Source organism: Pyxicephalus adspersus, chromosome 6 (genome assembly GCF_032062135.1).
Source record: "Pyxicephalus adspersus chromosome 6, UCB_Pads_2.0, whole genome shotgun sequence".
Classification (NCBI taxonomy): domain Eukaryota; kingdom Metazoa; phylum Chordata; class Amphibia; order Anura; family Pyxicephalidae; genus Pyxicephalus; species Pyxicephalus adspersus.
The window spans coordinates 89,968,824-89,989,015 of NC_092863.1; the positions used below are offsets into that span (position 1 = coordinate 89,968,824).

The 20,192-nt window shown below is 40.4% G+C and overlaps 1 protein-coding gene across 3 annotated transcripts in view; it reads right to left on the reverse strand.

The window, feature by feature from the left end:
- The window catches only part of PDZD2 (PDZ domain containing 2), a 211,405-nt gene extending 191,213 nt beyond the window's left edge, over nt 1-20,192 (reverse strand). For all 3 annotated transcript variants that reach the window (XM_072416553.1, XM_072416552.1, XM_072416555.1), the window contains exon 1: nt 20,139-20,192. The gene's annotated coding sequence lies outside the window, so the exon portion shown is untranslated. The remainder of the gene's footprint in view (nt 1-20,138) is intronic.

Genomic DNA, 20,192 nt, shown 5'->3' on the forward strand with positions numbered 1-20,192 from the left:
AACGTAAACGCGTTAAAAGGCAGGAAACGTGACATAGGTCTTTTCCAGCGTTTTAAAGGCAAGCTTTAAAACGCTAATAAAAGTGCTTAAAAAGGCATAAAAACACAATAGGAACGTTTACATGTGTTTTTGAAAACGTCCGTGTAGACCCAGCCTAAAGCATTAAAAACATGTACAATACAATGAATATATTCATGGTGAAGAATAGATGTACAGTCATGATCTGACCACCTTTTCTAAACTTAAATATTCATATGGTTATTATCTAAATATATAAAAGGGTGAAGATATATATCACTGACATCTATTGCAATGGATTATTAAGGAACTTGAACTGCAATTCACATGAATGTAGAAAACACAAATACATTCACAGAAACAGAAAACTACAGACAAATCAACTTCTGTTTTCATACTACCACTTTAACAATTGGCCAGAGTTTCTTAATATGACCACAACATCCAAAAGAAACCATGGTTGGACCACACATTCTGGTGCTTTTAGTAGTCCAACCTGGTAGATGCGGTAAGGCATGCCACGTCTTCCTCAGTATTGCAAGTTTACATAAGTTCCTGTTTGATGAGAAGTGTTCCTATTTGCCTAAGCAAGCACAGAGCATAGTGGAAGAAGTGACAGGAATCAGGGGCAGTAGAAATTTTGGCAAAACTGAAGTTGCCATAAAAATCGATCAACAGTGAATGAGTTTAATCGCTTGCAGAAATGTCCCTGGAGAAAACACGATTTTCTAATAGGGATAAGTTGGCTCAGTGGTTAGCACTCTGCCTTTGCAGCACTAGGTCACGTATCCGGGCAAGAACTTTATCTGCAAGGAGTTTGTATGTTCTCCTTGTGTTTGTTCCGGGTACTCCAGTTTCCTTCCACATCCCAAAAAACATGCAGTTAGGTTAATCAGCTTTCCCTCAAATATTGTCCTTAGACTACAGTAATGACATGACTATGGTAGGGACATTAGATTGTAAGCCCCTTTGACAGGGACAGTTAGTGATAGGACTATGAAAAGTGCTGCGTAATATGTCAGCACAATATAAATAAATATTGCCAATAAGAAAAATAAGAGAAATTAAGTGTTTCTGGGACTAGGATACTTTAACAGAGTGCATTAAGGTCAATGAGAAGTCAATTAAAATCCCAATAAAAACGAAAAAATAAAAATGAAATCTATAGTTTCATGGCAAAAAAAAAAAAACACTCAACTGGCCCCTGTCCCTATATCTAGGAACAATTTATCTCCTCTACGTTCTAATTCTTCCCCCACTCTAACCAAAATCACCAATATGGCACTCAATATTGGTTAATTGAGGCTACTCTAAAATTGGTTCTAATTAAAATAAAACTTTGGGTATACAATAGCTTCACGTGTAATGAAGTTTAATTGCAGTAGTTCTCCAAACTATACCTGCTATGATCATGTTCCCCAGGACCAAGGCAGCCTGGACTCTGAGGACTTGGAATGAATGAGCGACAGTATATATTTGGCAGAATGTAATTAGTGTGAAGGGCTGTTTTGAATAAAAGGCGAGCATGGCAGCATAAAAATATTTTTTCTTTCATAAATGGTTGATCAGTTTTTATTTTTAGAACTGAAGACTTGTTTTTTAAGGTAGCCTCATTACTGGACACACTATACTACAGGTTGACAATCGAAAATCCAGCCATCGATAATCCGTTTTTTTTAGTTACCCGGCATGAATTTCGGATAGCACTTTCAATACAGGGACTGCATTACACCTTTTGGCTGTTTGCAGAAGCAGCAGTTAGGTCTTGCTTGCTACACTAAATACATGTTGGGACCTCCCTGCTGCCTACTCCCTGGCCTGTGTGTGGAGGCAAGTATAACTTTTAACAAATCCGGAATTTAGGAAAATCCGGCGCACTTCAGGTCTGGAAGTTGCTGGATTTTTGATTGTCAACCTGTATTACGTTATTAAGTCCAATATTTGCAGCGGGTAAATTTACCATCCAGGTGGAAACCATACCATGATTCTGGTAGAGACTCGACATTGTGAGCTCTATCGATGAGCTGGGACCTAGGTTCTCAGTTAAATATGATAAGAATAACTAGCAACACTATAGGGAATTGGTAAAATAAATAAATGCAATGACATGGTTGCCTCATCACACAGGGCTAGTGGTCATAAAATACACAAGTGAAGGTAACACGAGTCTTGTAAAGAGAAAATAGCAGCAACAGATGACTACACAAGGATGTTTGCCAAGCTTCATACCTGACCCAGAAGAACAAATGGTGCTTGTTTACCTTAGCATCACTCAGTCATTATTTTGACCTATTTATAAAGCCATCAGCTGATTTGTTTATTCAGCCCTTCAGGCTGTAGGGAAAACAAAGCCAACTTTTTCCACACTGCACAAAGTCTGACTTTGAAAAGCAGCAGGCCGGTATATGTGACAGTCACTGGTGACATGGCAGTACATAGAAAACCAAGGGGTGGCTTTACCTTGTTTTCCATGTTCTTCCTGGAAAACCTATGCTCCGGGGAATGCATTGAGCTTTGCTAACCAAAAATAGAAATGCCCCAAAAATTTACATTCGATTCCTGTTATGGACAGAAAGCATAAAGAAATCCAAATGGGACACAGACAAAGTTGATATAATTCTCACTCTCCATCCTTTCATATCCAAAAGTAAATTAGGAAAGCTTATTAGCTCACCAAAACAGATGGGGAGAACCGCCAAGTCAACCTCTACCTTGGCTCTAGGAAAACGTAAATGCCTACCTCAATGCAAAAGACGTCATCCCAGAGAACGGCAGCCAAATAAACAGCGTCTTTGAGGGAACATTTACAGCACAACTTAATAATGTAGTTTCCATATGCCCTATGAACAGAAGCGAGCTGTTATTTGAGCACATGGTACTGCCAAAGTACACAGCGCTGATGTGTATTACAGAACTGGAAGCACTGATGTCACTTCTATGGCAGTATGGCTGGCCAACGGGCATAAATATAAGAGGCCTCTGGCTTTGCAAAAATTTCAAATAAAAGTTGGTTTATAAAGCAGTGGAAAAGAAATGTGGAGGCTACCAATGCAGAATGATGCTTCCGCAAATGCTAAATGCCTGGCTGTCTTGCTGACAGAGAACAAGCAGACAGATAGAAAATTGTTCAGGGTCAGTACGTGAGCCAATAAGTAGCATTTTTTCAAGGGGGGGGGGGGGGAACATATTTATCGGCTGTGCTTTAATAAAGGTTCAGCCATTGCTGAAGTTTCAATTTTTTTTAAAACAAAGAAAAGGGTATTAAGGGGTTCTGTATAGAAGACCATTGTTAGGTAAGTTGCCTTTGGGGAAGCACAATCCCTACTTAAACCAATAACTTTGACTATGGATCTTCCAACTTTTTTAATTTTTGGGACCAAAGGCTATAGGCCTGCAGTAGTAAAAAAAAATGCCCAAGAGTCAGTGGTCATATGTTTGTCCAATAGTAAGGGGGAGTTAAAAACTACCCTGTGCAGGGGGAGGAATGGTGCATCAGTTTTAGAAGGCGAAATAGTGCACCCCTGTATCAGTAGCGGTAAATGGTTCTGCATTATTGGTGTTCAGTGGTCACCTGCCTTCTTCATCGTAAAGTTATGGCTGCCACTATACAGGCACCATAGGCAAAGAGTTACACTAAAAGATACTGCGATGAACACTCTGCACCCTTTCTACCTCTTGCAACAAGAAAGTCCTGCTTGTAAGGCCTTCACATTGCAGGGAGTGGTCTGCAGCATCCACAGTGTTGTAATAACCCCATAGCAGTAGTTTGGGAACCATTAAGGACCACTGACCTAAACGTGAACACTTACAAGCAGTTCAATGAGCGAAACTGAGAGTTTCCACTTCTCTGAAAGTTAACCATCATAAATATTGCTGTGAAATCCATTTCGCCAAATAATTAAGCTCTTCTCTTAACCTGACACTAACACTAAAGTAAGCAAACCCCTAAATTAATCCCCAGCACTAAAACAACCCCTACAGACAGTTCATAGATTCCATTATATTAGCTAATGGTTTCAGTACCCTTACAGGCACTCGGTTCAGATTACAATTCTCTATCAAAACTAATAACCCATATCCATGGCTTGAAGCGATCACTGCCACAACATAAGCTCGATTCACAAAGCCAACACATCAGGATAAGAATAATTTATTACAAAAAAGTGGAAGTTTTCAGTTAATCCAAATGAGATTTAGAAATAACGGGTAAATGGTCAAAATAAAAATGCTTAACCTTGTGTTAAAGCTTTGAAAGTTGAGTCTATTGTATCTTTATGAAGCAAGATGTTCAATTATAATCTTGCCCTGGAACTCCTATTGCATCCATGAGTGAAGTTATGGAAACCTCTGATGTATGTGATAATAGAAATCCAAATAAGTTCACTATAAACTACACTGCCTGGCACTTGGACCACCTTTAGCTTTGATTACAGCACACATTCACCAGGTATCATTTCAATAAGTTTATGCAATGTCACATTTATTCCCAACCAGACTTGCATTCATTTTTACCAAGATCTTGTATTGATTATGAAGAGTTGGACCAATGCATAAAGTCATTTCTGGTACATTTGAAAGATTCCTAATAGGGTTTGGACTCTGTGGTGGCCAATCCATGTGTGAAAATGATGTCTCTAGCTCCTTGAACCAATATTTTACAATTCAAGCCAGAGGAATCCTGTCATTGTCATCTTGAATGTACTCGTGCCAAGAGGAAAGAAAAAAATACATTGATGGAAAAACCTGGTCATTCAGGTCAGCTGACCTCATTATTTGGGCACAAAACATTGTTAAACCTAGACCTCAACCTTCGATAATACCATGTTCCCCACATGCTTGGGAACTTTTTTTGACCAGGCAAAGTACATGACCATACATATGATTTTGTAGTGTGTCTGTGGGAATTTGTGCCCATTCAGTCAAAGGAGAATTTGAGGTCAGGTACTGATGTTGGAGGAGCAAATACAGCTTACATTCCAAAGGTCTTCAATAAAGCTAAAGTCAGGGCTCTGTGTGGGCCAGAAGAGTTTCTACACACTAAACTTGTCTAACTAATTCTTTAATGATGTTTTTTATGTGCACATCATTTGGAAATGGGCTTTTACCAAACTAATGCTACAACCTTACAACCTGAAAATTGTCAAATATATCTTGGAATGCTGTAGCATTAACATTACCCTCCAACAGAAGTACCTGGGCTCATAATACAGAGATCTTTAGTAATACAGAGATCTTAAATAATTCAAAGATAACTAATCCATTTACTGCAGAGAGATATGTAGGGGGTATACCAGGCTACATGATGAGAAAAACAGCAAATGAACATTTTTTTTACACCTACATTAGCCTCCAATGCAACTACCTGGACTCGTAATACGGAGGGAGGGGGTCTACACAAACTTTAGGATTTATAATGCATCTACCCAGCAACGTCTTGCAAAGTAATTGTAAATTCTGACCCTCAGGAACACAAGTTTAGAAAATCACACATGAAAAACATTCACACAATTGTATTTAAAATGCATGGAGAATCAGATCTTTAATAATTTAAATATAACTAATCCATTTACTGCAGAGAGCTATGTAGGGGGTACACCAGGGTACATGATGAGAAAAGCAGCAAATGAACATTATTTCACACCTACAAGATCTAACTCGATATGAATGTAGTATGACCTATCAACATTACACCATGTTAGAATACGCCTGTGAAATGTGTTAGTGACTTGCTGAAATCTTATTCGGCTGTAGATCCATAAGGAATTTCACTTCCCAGACTCATAACTGTAGAAATGCAAATGGGTGGATCAGAAACGCAGACTCCAGAATTGGAATCAGTGTCACATCTACACCATGAGGCAATGATCAGTCAGTCACAAATTACCAGAACCATGAAGAGAGCAAACTGTAAAAATATGTACGTGTGTCCATTTTCTTTTTGTAGAGGTTTCCTATAGTTTTCTTTTCTAAGAGCAGGAGACTAAAATTCAACCCAATAAGGGCACAGATGGCGATACGTATCCAATAAAGATCAAACTATATTTATCAAAATAAGATTGAAAATTTTGGATGGAGTTGTATTAATGAGAAAAGAAAAAAAAGAAACCCTGACATGGGGTTACACCTAAAGTGCTAACCATACCTTTATCCAGGCATGCAGCCCAAATGGTCAGGAATGGGAGAACAGCAAGTGAGCAATCAAACCCCAGCAACACAGCCGCACTTTCAACCTTGTACAAGGCAACATATCGTTAACATCGAGGGTAAAAATTACCTTGAAAGTACTCCAAAGTTACTCAAAATAAGGGCCTCTCGTGTCCCAACGTGTCCGAATTTCAGAGGGGACTTTTAGTGAAATCTGGAAGACCTTAACACTCTCCCAAGAACTACATTTATTCCACTTACCTGTTCCCACAAAGTGTTACGGATTCACCTAACACAAGGAATCCCACAAGGAATCACTCACATGCGTTATCTTACTTCTTTAGCCAATTTAAAAGGAGCTTTGCCTGAGCTGGAAGCTGTTCCAAAAATTACATTTAAAGTAGTCTGTTTTAGTAAATATTTTCCCTCGTTCATGATGAGAAGAAATTTCCATTTCTGACGGCCAACTGGACGTTATAAAAAAAAAAAAAAAAAAAACTGTGAATCAATCAATTTGTCAGATGCAACATCCTATAGTAAACCTGACATATTCTGAGCCCTTCTGGGGCTTAATTTAAAAAAAAGGTTTAAGGGTCCTTTTAAAAAGATGTTGACTTAAGTTTAGATTTAACATTGTATTATGTCTATGATGGCTTTGTAAATACAAAACACATCCATCCTGTGAAATATTAATAGGTACAGGAACACTTCCCTTTAGGTGATAATACTCGAAGAGCCCGCGGCACCACTGCTATCTAACACTTTTGGATGTATTGGATAGAGTTTACCCCACTGGGACCTATGGTTCCTTCGGCTGATCCCTGCGTCTTAACAGAACACAATAATGACATTGCTGACATGTAAGATTTACAAATTCTGCCTGAACCAATTACAGGGATTTCCTCACCTCCTACCTCTTTGACAGCCATACAATGAATGGGGGATAAAAACAGTCACCAGGCAGGAAGATTTAGGCTGGAGTTTGGCTTTAATAGTTAAGGGGGATTTAGTGTGTATCGTCTCTATTTAAGGGAATATAAACCCCAGCAATGAACTACTCTTATTTGGCCTGTTAAATATAGGTTTTGTTATGTCTGTTCGACATGTGCTAAAATGACCTGATAGTCCTGCTAGAGATATACTGAGCAGGTAACTTCTTGAGCTAACCATTCAGTGTTCAACCCAGAATCTTTTTTAAGCAGGGTGGTAAGAAACTGTAGGTGGGTGGCCAGCTGTATTATGACCCAAGTCTTCAGTATCCACCCAAAACTGACTGGGTGGTCACCAAAAATGGGACTGTGGAGAACACTGGCCATTGTTCTTTATAATCTCTATGTAATATTTAAGAAACACTAATCAAAATAATAAATTTGTAAGACCAAAAACTCAATATTAGAACTGATTATCAGAATGCTTAGGGCAGCCACCTGGCCAGTATTTTACCAGTGTGACTGGTAAGAATTTGCCTTGCTGCCAATGTTATTCATAGAAAAAGAACCATAAAGCTGCTATTTTTCCCAAAACAAAAAAGGTAACAAACCCTTTTACTATTACTACGCGTTTTACTATGGTTGACATGCGTTTGGAAGCCAACATAAACCCAGGTAAGCAAAATCCAAAGGACTTTAACTGAGAACACATAGCGGTACAGAAGCCATGTTCGATCTGCTCTGGGTTGCTTTTCTTTGGGTGCAGCTTGTTTAAATACAATGCTAAGTACCCACCACTCCATACCCCCGGCCCTCTTATTGTGTAATACTTCCTCCATCTCTCAGATTATAAGCTCTTCAGGGCAGGGTCTTTCCCTCCTGTGTCATTGTCTGTATCTGTCTGTCATTTGCAACACATATTTAATGCACAGCACTGCGTAATATGTTGGCACTATATAAATACTGTTTAATAATAATATTATTATTATTATTATTATTATTATTAATTGAAACTGCAGGTCCATGCAGTCTTTTCTGGACAAATGCAGTGTTTTCCTTTTGAACGCAATTGTTTGACTAGAACATTCATTAGCATGGATCCTTCATCCTTTTATATCATAAAAGTAGGCAGTGCTGGTAAAACTATTAAAAAACCTCTCCTTTTGCCTAGAGTTTCTTTACAATAACGACCCACTACGACAGCTACATAAATTAGAATATATTTATGAGATTTTAGCTTTTCCATACCCCCACCCCCATTCCCATAAATCCCACTCAGATTATTACCTCATTTGGCCTCAATAATATCCCAGTCCAAGCTCTGTTGTATGCAGCCTGACTACACCACTTTTCAGAAATAAACTATAAATGCACATACATATCCAATAAACTATATAGCATGAGAAATTCAGCTATCCCACCCACTACAAAAATAAACTGCACATATTGTGGTGAGTGAAATTAATTATAACAATTCTCATACAACAAGAGCCAAAAAGGAAACTCAGATGTGAGCAGAATTACAATTAAGTTATCTAACTCTAGCCCAAATATAGTATTTTGTTTTGAAAGTTTGTAGAAGACTTAGAATGTCAGAGAATGCCGCCTTTGCCCTTTCATGTACAGGTGTCATAGGGACAGGAAGTGAGAGAACATCTCCTGAATGGAGCCACAGAAAGGTAAAAAAAAAAAAAAAAAAAAAAAAAAAGCCATTTTTATTTTTGTTTTATAAAAATCCTACCTATGGACAGGACCCTACCAAGGATAACCTCTTTACATGTTCCGCAGAGGTTGGTTTCACCAAGCATTCGACTTCCCTAAGCTCCCGCCCATAAGGTTAAACCCCACCCACAGCTATTATACATGTCCTTATTTGGAAGCTTTGATTGGACATGTATTAATGGGTGGAGTTAGCTAAGCTGCAGGGGGCAAGATTTAAGGCTAAGCTTAAGCAAGCGGGAAACCTTAGAACCGTGCACTTTGGCAAAGCAAACAAGCAAAGGAGTGATTAGAATTAAATCACAATGCAACTTGGCTGGGTAAAGCAGAGGTTTGAAAGGCTAGGTGCCCAGACATTGATACCTACCCCCCAGCAATGTGATCTTAACAAGTATCCCCACATCAGCTTCACATCTCCACACCTTCCATTCAGCCAATAGACAGGCCTTCCATTAAGGTAAATGAAAGCAATGACATGAACAGGAGAATATACATAATTCATTTCTAAAAATGCATTCAGGAGAAGAAATTATACTTTAACAACATTAGCAACAATGCTGCTAGTAATGCACCCATAATGCCCTACAGTGTACTATGAAAATCCCCAGAAGAACATCTTGGGATCTCACAGGCTTCGGTAATGGGAATCATAGGTTTTCGGGAATACATTGCTTTGAAGCAATTTGTAAGAAAGGATGGAAAGCCACAGAATTATCTGACCAGCCTTCATCACTCAGGTACCTGGGATCACTTATAGTTCAGAACATCATTAGGAGATTACACTGTAAGAAGCACTTTAAAGCTATATAGCGGCAAGGTACACATCTGCTTTTTGCTAATGAAACGGTTGTAGATTAATTCTGAAAGTTGGAGTTAAACGTGTAAACCTTCCACACTCTTGTGACCTGAAACCTCTTTTTCTATCATATACTTTATTTTTACTCAACATTGACAAAACTAGGGGTCTGGCTGATGGGCAGACAGAGTACTGTACGTAGCCTCCCGAAAACATCACAGCACCCAGCTAAAGTACTTCTCCCAAGAGTCTTCAGCCCTAATACAAGCATTAGCTGTCTTTTAGGAGAAGTCATGCAAATATGCAAGACATGCAAAATTCTTGGATGGATGGATATCATTCTTGAGGAGTGAGCATAACTTGGCAGACTGACATGGCACTGTAGTTCAGTATGTCTCAACGGGTGTTATGTGGTTCCTCCAGAGGTTGCTAGGGGTTCCTTGAGCAATGGGAAATTTCTGCTTCTCAGGACAGTTTAACCGATACCAATTGTCTTTTTGGCAATTTGTGGGAGTGACATTCTTCCCACTGACTACCACAGTAACGTACTGTCGGCTGTGGATATAGTAAATACAGTCAGGGTTCCCTAAGGCCTGAAAGTTAATTCAAGGGTTCCCTGGAGTTTAAAGGATCGAGAAAGGCTACCATAGCCTTTACAGCTAAGAATTCTTCTTGCTAAGGTTGGCTGAGCTGGATAGAGCCTAGTGTTTAATGACAATGAGTACAGTAAGTGAATAAAACTTTCACAGTGGTTTCATGGCATATTTCGATCACTATTACTCATTTTCGAGCTGCAGAACAGATAACTTTTCCCTTATGCTGGGATCAGAATCTCACTATTGTAGTTATTGGACAATTCTAGTGATTAAACAAAAGGTTCTCACATTGTGCCTGTAATGCGTTTATCCGCTAGGCTTTGCTACACACAGGTTTGATGAACTGGCTATTTTGTCTGTGTAGTAACAACACATTTTGCACGTTCCCCGCCGTCAGCTTCAGATCCAAAATTCCAATCTGTGTTGTCGATGTAGTTTTCCAAAACAGCATGGTTAGTTCTCATTCCCAAGTCAACATCTCATTCATTATTTTGCCTTCTTAATTCAGTGAATTTTCTAGGCTGACGCTCAATTGAACATAAGCATAAGTCCTAGTGTATCAACCAAACAGAGTATATAATGTATATGAAATAAACGTATTTCTACACAAAAGATAAAAAAAAAATCCAACACCGCACATCACTGACACTGTATGACATTTCTAGGTTCTCCCAACTTTGCATTTCTAGGTGTTTCGGGTTTTATTCAGAAAAAGCACTGGATCCAGGATCTAAATATCAGGTATAGGCATATATATAGGATAAAAAAAAAATATGGACGATGGGTTGAGGGAATGGGGAAGAGTTGCCTAGACATAGGCTTTAATACAACTCCAGCCAAACATTATTCTATTGGTGGGTGCAGTGGGGGTTAGAACCATACCAGGTTTTGTTTTAGCCCTCTGTATCCTCATTTTAAACAATAATTGTCATTTCAACATAGGATTGTCAAGATTTTAGCTTTCTTCAATCACCTGGAGAAGATGCTTATTAGCAGCCTTAAGCTACGTACACACGTCAGATTTTTATCGCCCAATAATCGGCATCGGCCAATTATCGGGCGAAAATCTGCCGTGTGTAGTCGGTGTCGTCCATCGTCCGGACGACCGACCTGCCGGATCCACGGACGATGGACGACAGCCGATCCTAATGAAAGGGAAGGGGAGAGCGCGCAGCAGGGTGCCGTTCCGTCGCTCTCCCCCTCCCCTCTCCATAAAGCATGAACGGTGCTGTATGTACAGCACCGTTCATGCATCGTGCACTCCCTTGTCGTTGGAAAGGATCGTGAAAGATCCTTTCCAACGACAAAAATTGGAAAGGATCGTGAAAGATCCTTTCCAACGACAAAAATTGGAAGTGTGTACGCAGCTTAAGTCTCTTTATGCCATTTGCCACTACTTGAATTGCCAAACAGAAATATAAACATGAAGGAATAAAATTCTAAAAATGCTTGTTCCTGGCAATCTTGTTGACTGTCTGCCTTGATACTTTCAGAGACTGTAAGAATTTTGATCCAGAAAATCAGATAAAAGTCAGATACCATTTAAAGACAGCTCAACAGATGCTGCTTGCTTTGCAGCTGCCCAACAAACTCAGCGTGAGCTGTCCGATGAGGAATAAGTTGCTGCAATGATCCATTCAGATGACTCACTTACTCCCTACATCTGCATGTTCAAGTAGAACTTTGGCCTTACATAAAAAAAAAGAAAAATAAAGGAAGAAGAATGAAAAAAAAAGTCTACCTGCAATTATAGTTTTTATGGTAATTGCAGGCACAAATACCTGTTCCCCGTGGAAAGGGGTGGCAAAGATTCTGCACTGCTCCTTAATACACAGCAGAGTCACCGCTTTATTGTATGTGGCCCTTTTTTTTTATAAAGAAATGTTGTAGGTAATGATTTACAAACCTGTAACCTGTTGAACAACCTGGGAACACCTAGTCCTAGCCACTGCTTTATGGATTGCCAGCACTGCCTCTGTAGTGCCAACCACCCCCGCCTGCCCACCTTCTAGTTTCCCACCAAGGGAATTGTGCACTTTTGACCTTGTTGTTTGGTGAAGGCTCTTTTCTGATCCACCATGACTGTGTAGCTGTGTACAAAGTTAATTCATAAAGACATATTATGACGAATTGGTGTGGAGGAGTGCCCTGCACACAGCCCTATCCTCAACTCTGCCATGCACCTTTGGGGTCAGCCAACTGCAAGCCAAGTCTTTTCAGCAAAAAGCAATACCTTACTTTTGGCCAAACAAGCACGAATTTTCACATACACACCCCAAACTTTGTGGAAGAGTGAAAGCTCCTATAGATTCATAAAAGGGGCAAGGTTCATACTAACACCTACGGTTTTGGAATATATAACAAAAAGATAATTAAGATGTTATGTCACTTGTCCAAAACATTCTGGGCATATCACTAGAAGAACTACAGGCAGGGAGGTATCTGCCCACCTTCAAGCAAGTCATTGGATCAGAGTGATTCACACCAAACATTGGCATCCGATTTAATGTTTTACACAGAAAATCAGATTGTCCCACAGATGGTGAACTAATCCTGGATCTTTTTTTGCCATCACCAGGCTGGTCAGCTAAAGTCCTTTAGCCTAAAATGACAAAAAAACAGACATTCTGCACTGCAAAGATTAATATATGGTGTCCAATATCACATAATGTATGTCATGTCAGAAATTCCATGTGAATCCTGCTCCAGGGTATTTTTATTTTTATGGAAAGTGACTTTTATTTCGGGTTTTAGAGGTCCTCAGTGGAGAACCCTTCCAACCCTTGCCAAGGTGCAGAACGAGCGTATAACGACTTATCTTGGCACCAGCCACTCGTATACAGTAACAACATTCTAATAAAACAAACTGCAACTTTGACTTATGGAAATCTCAGCTGCTGCTCTAAGTTGTTGGAATTTGTGAGCAAACCCATTTCCACTAAGCGACATTACTCAGACTTGGGTGGCAGGCTGCTGGCATTGATAGAGGCAGTAATTTTAGGATGCCTTTAGTTTTTTTTTTCTACTTAAAACAGTTACATAATCCAAATGCAGCAGTTGCAATGGGATAACAGAAAGGAAAGTCCATGGTGAATATAGTGGTAACCTCAAGGAATCGAATCCCCCTAGGCAATAAATAATGATTTTATTGATTTAATAATTTCTCCTGTGAATGATTAATTACTATGCATGAAAGTGTTATTGATTTTTTTTTTTATTGGCTTCATTCCTCATTTTCTTATACATGATGAGTTTTTTGGGTTTGGCTATTTGCACAAACTTCTGATACAGATCAGCTCTGCTGAAAACTACTCACTTGATACAAACTTATAACGATGCAATCTCATCACAAAAATAAAGGTTACACCTCTTTCTTGCCTGCTTCAGACTGATGACACCTTTGACTTGTGTTCTCTCTCCCTACCTAATCAGTGGTTCAGGTCACTTCTTCCATTATCCATAACCCTAGCTATCGCTGCAGCTTTTGCCTTTAGATCTTCAGTACATGCACAAAGTTAGATCCTTTCTCAGGTTTATATCTTAGCTGGTGATTTTAGTAGTGTATCAAATAATTCTTGTCTCTACACCAGAACAAGAAATAAGGGCTACAGGTGTCATCTAGGTAAAAAAAAAAAAAAACAAAACAAAAGGTTCTAACCTGTTCACATTCTAGAACAAAGTTTTGTTGCCGTCTCTTTTGAGAGATTTTTAATTACCTTATATCACCATAATAGGAAGTGAGGGGAAATGTAACAAATATTCCTAACTTTTGTATCTAAAAATAAAAGTAAGGCTTTGGCTGGAATTGGGCTTTAGGTTCTACAGGTGAGGTGATGTAGAGACCATGCCACCCTCACTGTATTAATATAGTATTATTAGTAAACAGCATTTATAGTGCCAACATATTAGGTAGCGCAGTACATTAAATAGAGTTTGCAAATTACAGACGGATACAAACAATAACACAGGAGGAGGAGGGGACCCTGTTTGGAAGAGCTTACAATCTATAGCCATGCCATTGCATCACTGTGCATGCCTAATGCTGCTCGGCTAGGCAAGATGGAGACCTGGCTAACCCCACCTGAACAGCCAACAAGAGAGAAGCCCCAACATTGCATTTCCATAGACCATCAATATAATATAAATAACATATGCAACAATGCACACAGTATGCTCCCCTTACCCAAGAACCCAAGTGTGGGGCAGACAAAATGGCTTATTAATAGGGATTTAATAACCGTGCTGCACACACTGCAATGTAGCCAACATCTGTACATACCGTACATACACTACTGCCCACCACTGCATATCTCCCCTCCTATTGTGTGTTAATTCCCCCACCTTCTAGATTGTAAGCTCTTCAGGGCAGGGTCCTCTCCTCCTTCTAAATCACTGTCTGTATCTATCTGTCATTTGCAACCTCTATTTAATGTACAGCTCTGCGTAATATGTTGGTGCTATATAAATACTGTTTAATAACAATAATACATAAAGAGAATTACTACAACATAACACATTCACGTTTTATTACACTCTACAGTTTGTAAGGAATACTGGGAATCCGTCTGTCTGGAAACTCATATGATAAAATCATCTGCATGGGGAAAAATGTGAATTTGTAGCTTCACAGATTCCCCTTTGACCCCCCATGTATGTGTCCTTGTGGCAAGCACAGAATTACATATGTGGGTGGAGGGGGGACCACAGGGCAGTCACAGATCCCTATTCAAAGTTTAGTAGAGAACATGTGTGTTCAATTATAACAAAAGCATCCCTTTACTTTCAGATCCGGCAGACACAACACAACTAATTACTAGAAGAGTCCTTCAAGTTTGCCCCTAAGATAAATTCAAGATGAGTTTAAGGCAAAACAGAAAGTGCTATCTTACTATCTTTGTGTTAGGGGAAATGCATTGTCGGCCCCGGAGGTATAGAGAACCCAAGGAGATCAGTTATGATTTCCTTTATTTTACTATAAATATGCCAGGGAAATCAATGATCACAGTAGACGAGGCATTCCTTATTCTTTTTACTCTAACATGTCATAGACATCAACAGGACAGTCACAGCAAAAGACATCTCTTATTTTACTGTGAGCATGCCAGAGACATCCATGGGACAGTATAACTGTAGGAGAAGAGATACAAAATAGTCACAGTAAAAGAAGACATCTCGTTTTAAGTATTCATGCCAGAGAAGTCAACGAGATGGTCACAAAAGAGGACATCTCTTATACAACTCAAAGCATGCCACAGTATAGGACAACCTCTATATTACTGAAGGAATTATTATTACACCATAGTTAATTATATGGCACCAACATGATACGCAGTGCTGTACAAAGTCCATAGCCATGTCATTAACTGGCCCTCAAGGGGGCTCACAATCTAATGTCCCTAACATAGTGTCATTACCACAGTCTAAGGTCAATTAGAATTTATTATAATATATATAATAATATAATTATATATATTAAAATACTATAATAGTCAATTATAACCTAACTGCATGTTTTTGGAATGTGGGAGGAAACCCATGCAGATAACATCCTGGTCCAGATTGGAACCTGGGACCTAGCGCTGCAAAGGCCAGAGTGTCAACCACTGAGCCACCGTGCTGCCCATATATGCCAAAGACACCAACAGGATTGTCACAGTAGAAGAATACATCCCTTTTCTTTTTAACTGTAATTGCCAACGAAATGGTCACAGTAGAAGAAGACATCAATTCTTATTTTACTGAAAACATGCCAGAGACATCAAAGGGACAGTCGAAGCAAGAGAAGACATGCCAGAATCCTTTATTTTACTGTGAGTATGCCAGATACGAGGGGGCGAGAAGTTCCTGGCTTTGCCCCCTTTTCCAAAATAGAAAAATGAGTGTGGGGGCATATGGCACCCTAATATCTTAGGATAAGGTATCCCTAATACCTTATCTTCATCTAACTGAGAAAATATCAGGTCTTTGTGATTCTTAAAACTGTTTTTTCTTTTATTGAGAAGCTGTGATGGTAAAGGCACAAGCAAGTTTCATATCGTTGGAGTTACAGGCCGTCATGAAGTTTTTGTTTCTCCAGGGAAAGTCAGCAAAGGACATTCACACGGAGATGTCACAAACACTGGGGGAGAAGTGTCCTTCCTACAGCACTGTCAAAACCTTAATATCTCGTTTCAAGACTGGGCATTTCACCGTTGAAGATGAGCCCCGCAGTGGGCGCCTCCCAACCTTAACTGACCCGGCAATCTGTGATGCTGTCCATTAGCTGATTATTGAGGACCGACGAAGAACTGCAAAAAGATAGCCCAGATACTTGACAACTCACGGGGGCGTGTTGGGTTTATCACCACTATCCTAGACATGCACAAGCTTTCAGCGAAGTGGGTAAGTGGGTGCCGAAATGTTTGAACAGTGATCAGAAAAAGGAATGAATTGAGGCATTCAAAGCTGTTTTGGCCCATTTTGAAGCTGCACAGGACTTTTTGGCTAGGTTAGTGACTGAGGATGAAACCTGGCTCCACATCTATTATGCTGAAACCAAGGAACAGTCAAAGGAATGGCGGCACAGCGGGGCCCCGTGGCCGAAGAAGTTCCGAACCCAGAAATCGGCCAAACAAAAGTCATGGAGTCCATTTTCTGGGACAAAGACGGTATTCTGTTGAAGGACTACCTACCTCAGGGCTCTAGTATCACCAGACAGCATTATGCTAACCTCCTGGAGCAGCTGAAGGAGGCAATTAAGATGAAACATTGTGGAAAGTTGACCAAAGGGATCCTTTTTTTGCAGGACAATGCACCTGCGCACACGTCCAATGTTGCGGCTGTCAAATTGAACACCCTGGGTTTCTAATTTGTCCACCATCCCTCCTACTCCCATTTGCACTATTATCTGTCCCCGAATTTGAAGAAACACCTGAAGGGCCAATGTTTTGAGGACATTTCTGACATCAAAGATGCTGCTGAGAGCTGGTTCGCAGCCCAACCAAAGGACTTTTATTTGAACGGTCTAGAAAAGCTGCAACTACGCTGTACCAAGTGCATCAGTCTCAGGGGGGAATATGTTAAATAAATGTGTTATTTCATAACTCTGGCTCTCTTCTTCCTGGGCAAAGCCAGGAACTTCTCAGCACCTCCTCGTAAGTCAACAGGATGGCCACAGTAAAAGAAGACCGAAAGAGACCTCAACAGAGCAGTCACGTTAGGTAGAAGACATCACTTACTCTACTCTAAACATGCCACAGCCATGAACAGAATGGTCACAGTAGAAGACATCTCTTATCTTATCTCATCTTCTAAGCATGCCAGACAAGTCAACAGGATGGTCACAGGTGGAGAAGTCCAATGCAGGGAACACCTCTTGCCCTTATAATACACCTGTCAGGAGAGAAGTATGGGGGCTACCATTGCTAACTTCCCTCTGAAAACTATAGCAGCCTATATGTCAGTCAGGCTCCATCATCAATACATTCCAAGTCATTGATTTACAACAGGTGCCCTTATCTGCATTCTTCTTGCAAGTCCAGAAAAACAACCAACTAGTATTTTCAAAGGAGGAAGAAGTCAATATTGGCAGCCCCTATGGGCTTCTTCATAACAAGTTCCTTTGTGGCTGACACAACAATGGGACCAGGACAAAGCACACATCAGACGATGGCCAAATAAAGCTTTACCATTCTGTTGGAAAGCCATGGCAAGATCTCACCATCCTATGGTCACCACTAGCCAGCCATAAATATATCCAGGTGACAACATGCAGTTGTTGAACGGGAGAATACTGAACCCAAAGAACTGTTTCACAAAGACATCTATTAGGAAGCTTACCCTGAAACTGAATTCATCTCAGCAGGTCATGCAAAGGTGGTCAAACAGAGCAAAGTCTACACAAATACGACATAATATCATAAAACATATAGAAAACACAGTGACAAAGATGAGCATACCTAATACAAATTACAACTCTCACAATATAAGATACAATCTGGGTGTCCTGATTTTAAAGTGCATGGTGACAACAACCAGAAAACGGGGACACGATGGCCTCTAGGTATGATTGAGCTCTACAGAAGACAGCTTGAAAAATGACTGCCACTAAAACCTCTTGTTAACCTCTCGCGGCTCAGACACAGCTAAACCTTTCAAACTTCCTGACTTCTGTCCCCCAGATTTTCCTTTGTGGGGGTGGAAGAGGAACAGAAAGTAATAAATTCATGTGCAGCAGGAAACATTAGGAAGATTTAATATGGAATAAATCAAATTGAGCCAATTCATCATTTCACTGCTGTGTGACACAATCACTGCCTACCTACTGAGCAATCCAAGGGTAAGTCCGACCAATCTGCAACAATAACAAGGCAGCAGGGGCTCCAGGCTTCATCTATTCTAATAAAAATGTTTCTGATGGGAGTTTTCCTGGTCGGTAGTGAGGGGGAATCTCTAACAGCTGTAAAGGACCGAGTGGGATCTCTATATGATGATATGGGAACGGCAGCCCCATTTGAAGCAGGTCAGCAGGAGGTCAACTGCAGGTCAAATCCACCAGTCAATGAGTTCTGAATGATCTTAGAAGCGTCTTAGGCTGATAACCCCAATGATACTATAGAATAATAAGTAAAATCCCAGACTTGTGTCTGGAACTAAACGTGTCCAAACCTGGGTAATCCAAACTGCACATATAACAAAGGTTATCTTAGGTGAATATGGAAAATTAAAGCCTTTAACAGACTCGAGGACACAGACAGCTGAACTTATAAATACATTTCTACTTTCCATGGAAAATTTAAGCTTGCTTCTTTATTGGTCAATAGTGGGGATTACAAAATCAGATCAATGGAATTGTCATCAGAGCAATAGATGAGGCAAAGTCCTCCAATGAGCACACCAGTCCCACAGACAATTTTCTGTTGATTTTGGAGAGACTTTCTCTGATTTCCTGTTGAGTCTTTTGGACAGGAAGTGAAGGTAAATCTCCCCAGCAAGGGACAGGCAGCAAAAAAAAAAACAATATTTCTTAACCCTTTCCTGCCCTAATAATAGCAACCAAAACCTGACAGCAAAGGTTTTACAGGATCTTGATGGGGGAGGGGGGGGGGCAAACTTGGTCCCCCTATATAACAGCAGAATGTTTGACAGATGTATGGATCACCTTTCATTAATTGCACACATCATGGAATAAACCCCTCCTGATCACTTTTTATTGGATAGTGTTCAGAAATTTATATACTTCCATTTCCCCATCCAGACAATTTTATCTGTTCAAGAACTGAGGGGGATCATCCTAATGGGGGGGGGGGGTGCTGTCTTTAACCCATGTGGCAAAATTTACCCTTCCTTAGACTGACACCCCTCAAGAAGATGGAGGCACAGACAGCATTCAGCATTTCAGGCAACCATTACTAAAAGTTACAGCCCCTTAATGTCAGGACTGGGCAGGGATCTGATGGCTGTTGGATCACCTGATCACTGCAGCTGCTGCAGAACCTCTTGGGTGCCAGCTGGTCAATGGACAGCCATGGGTACTAATTATAGGCAATCAGTGGTTGGCTGCAGCTTTGGGCTCGGTGGAAGGAAGGGGAAGGGATACTGAGCTGCTGCAGAACCTCTTTACACCTCTGTCCATCATCAGAACATTATCTAGGTGTTTCTTCCATGTCTGATGAGTGATGGTGATGCATGGAGGAGATCTATCATCACCCTGGCCAAAGGGTCTGTCAATGTATGGGGCCCCTGGGTGTGCACTGATTGGAGGGTCTGTCAATGTATGGGGCCCCTGTGTGTGCACTGATTGGGGGGTCTGTGAATATATAGGGCCCCTGTGTGTGCACTAATTTGGGGGTCTGTGAATGTATGGGGCCCCTGGGTGTGCACTGATTGGAGGGTCAGTGCGTGGATGGGACCCCTGAGCTGCAGTGAGCTCTAAAGCAGAAAAAAGAAGAGTCCTACCTGCCTGAGCCGGGCTCCTCCACACAGCGGGAACATGCAGCATGAATGAGAGCG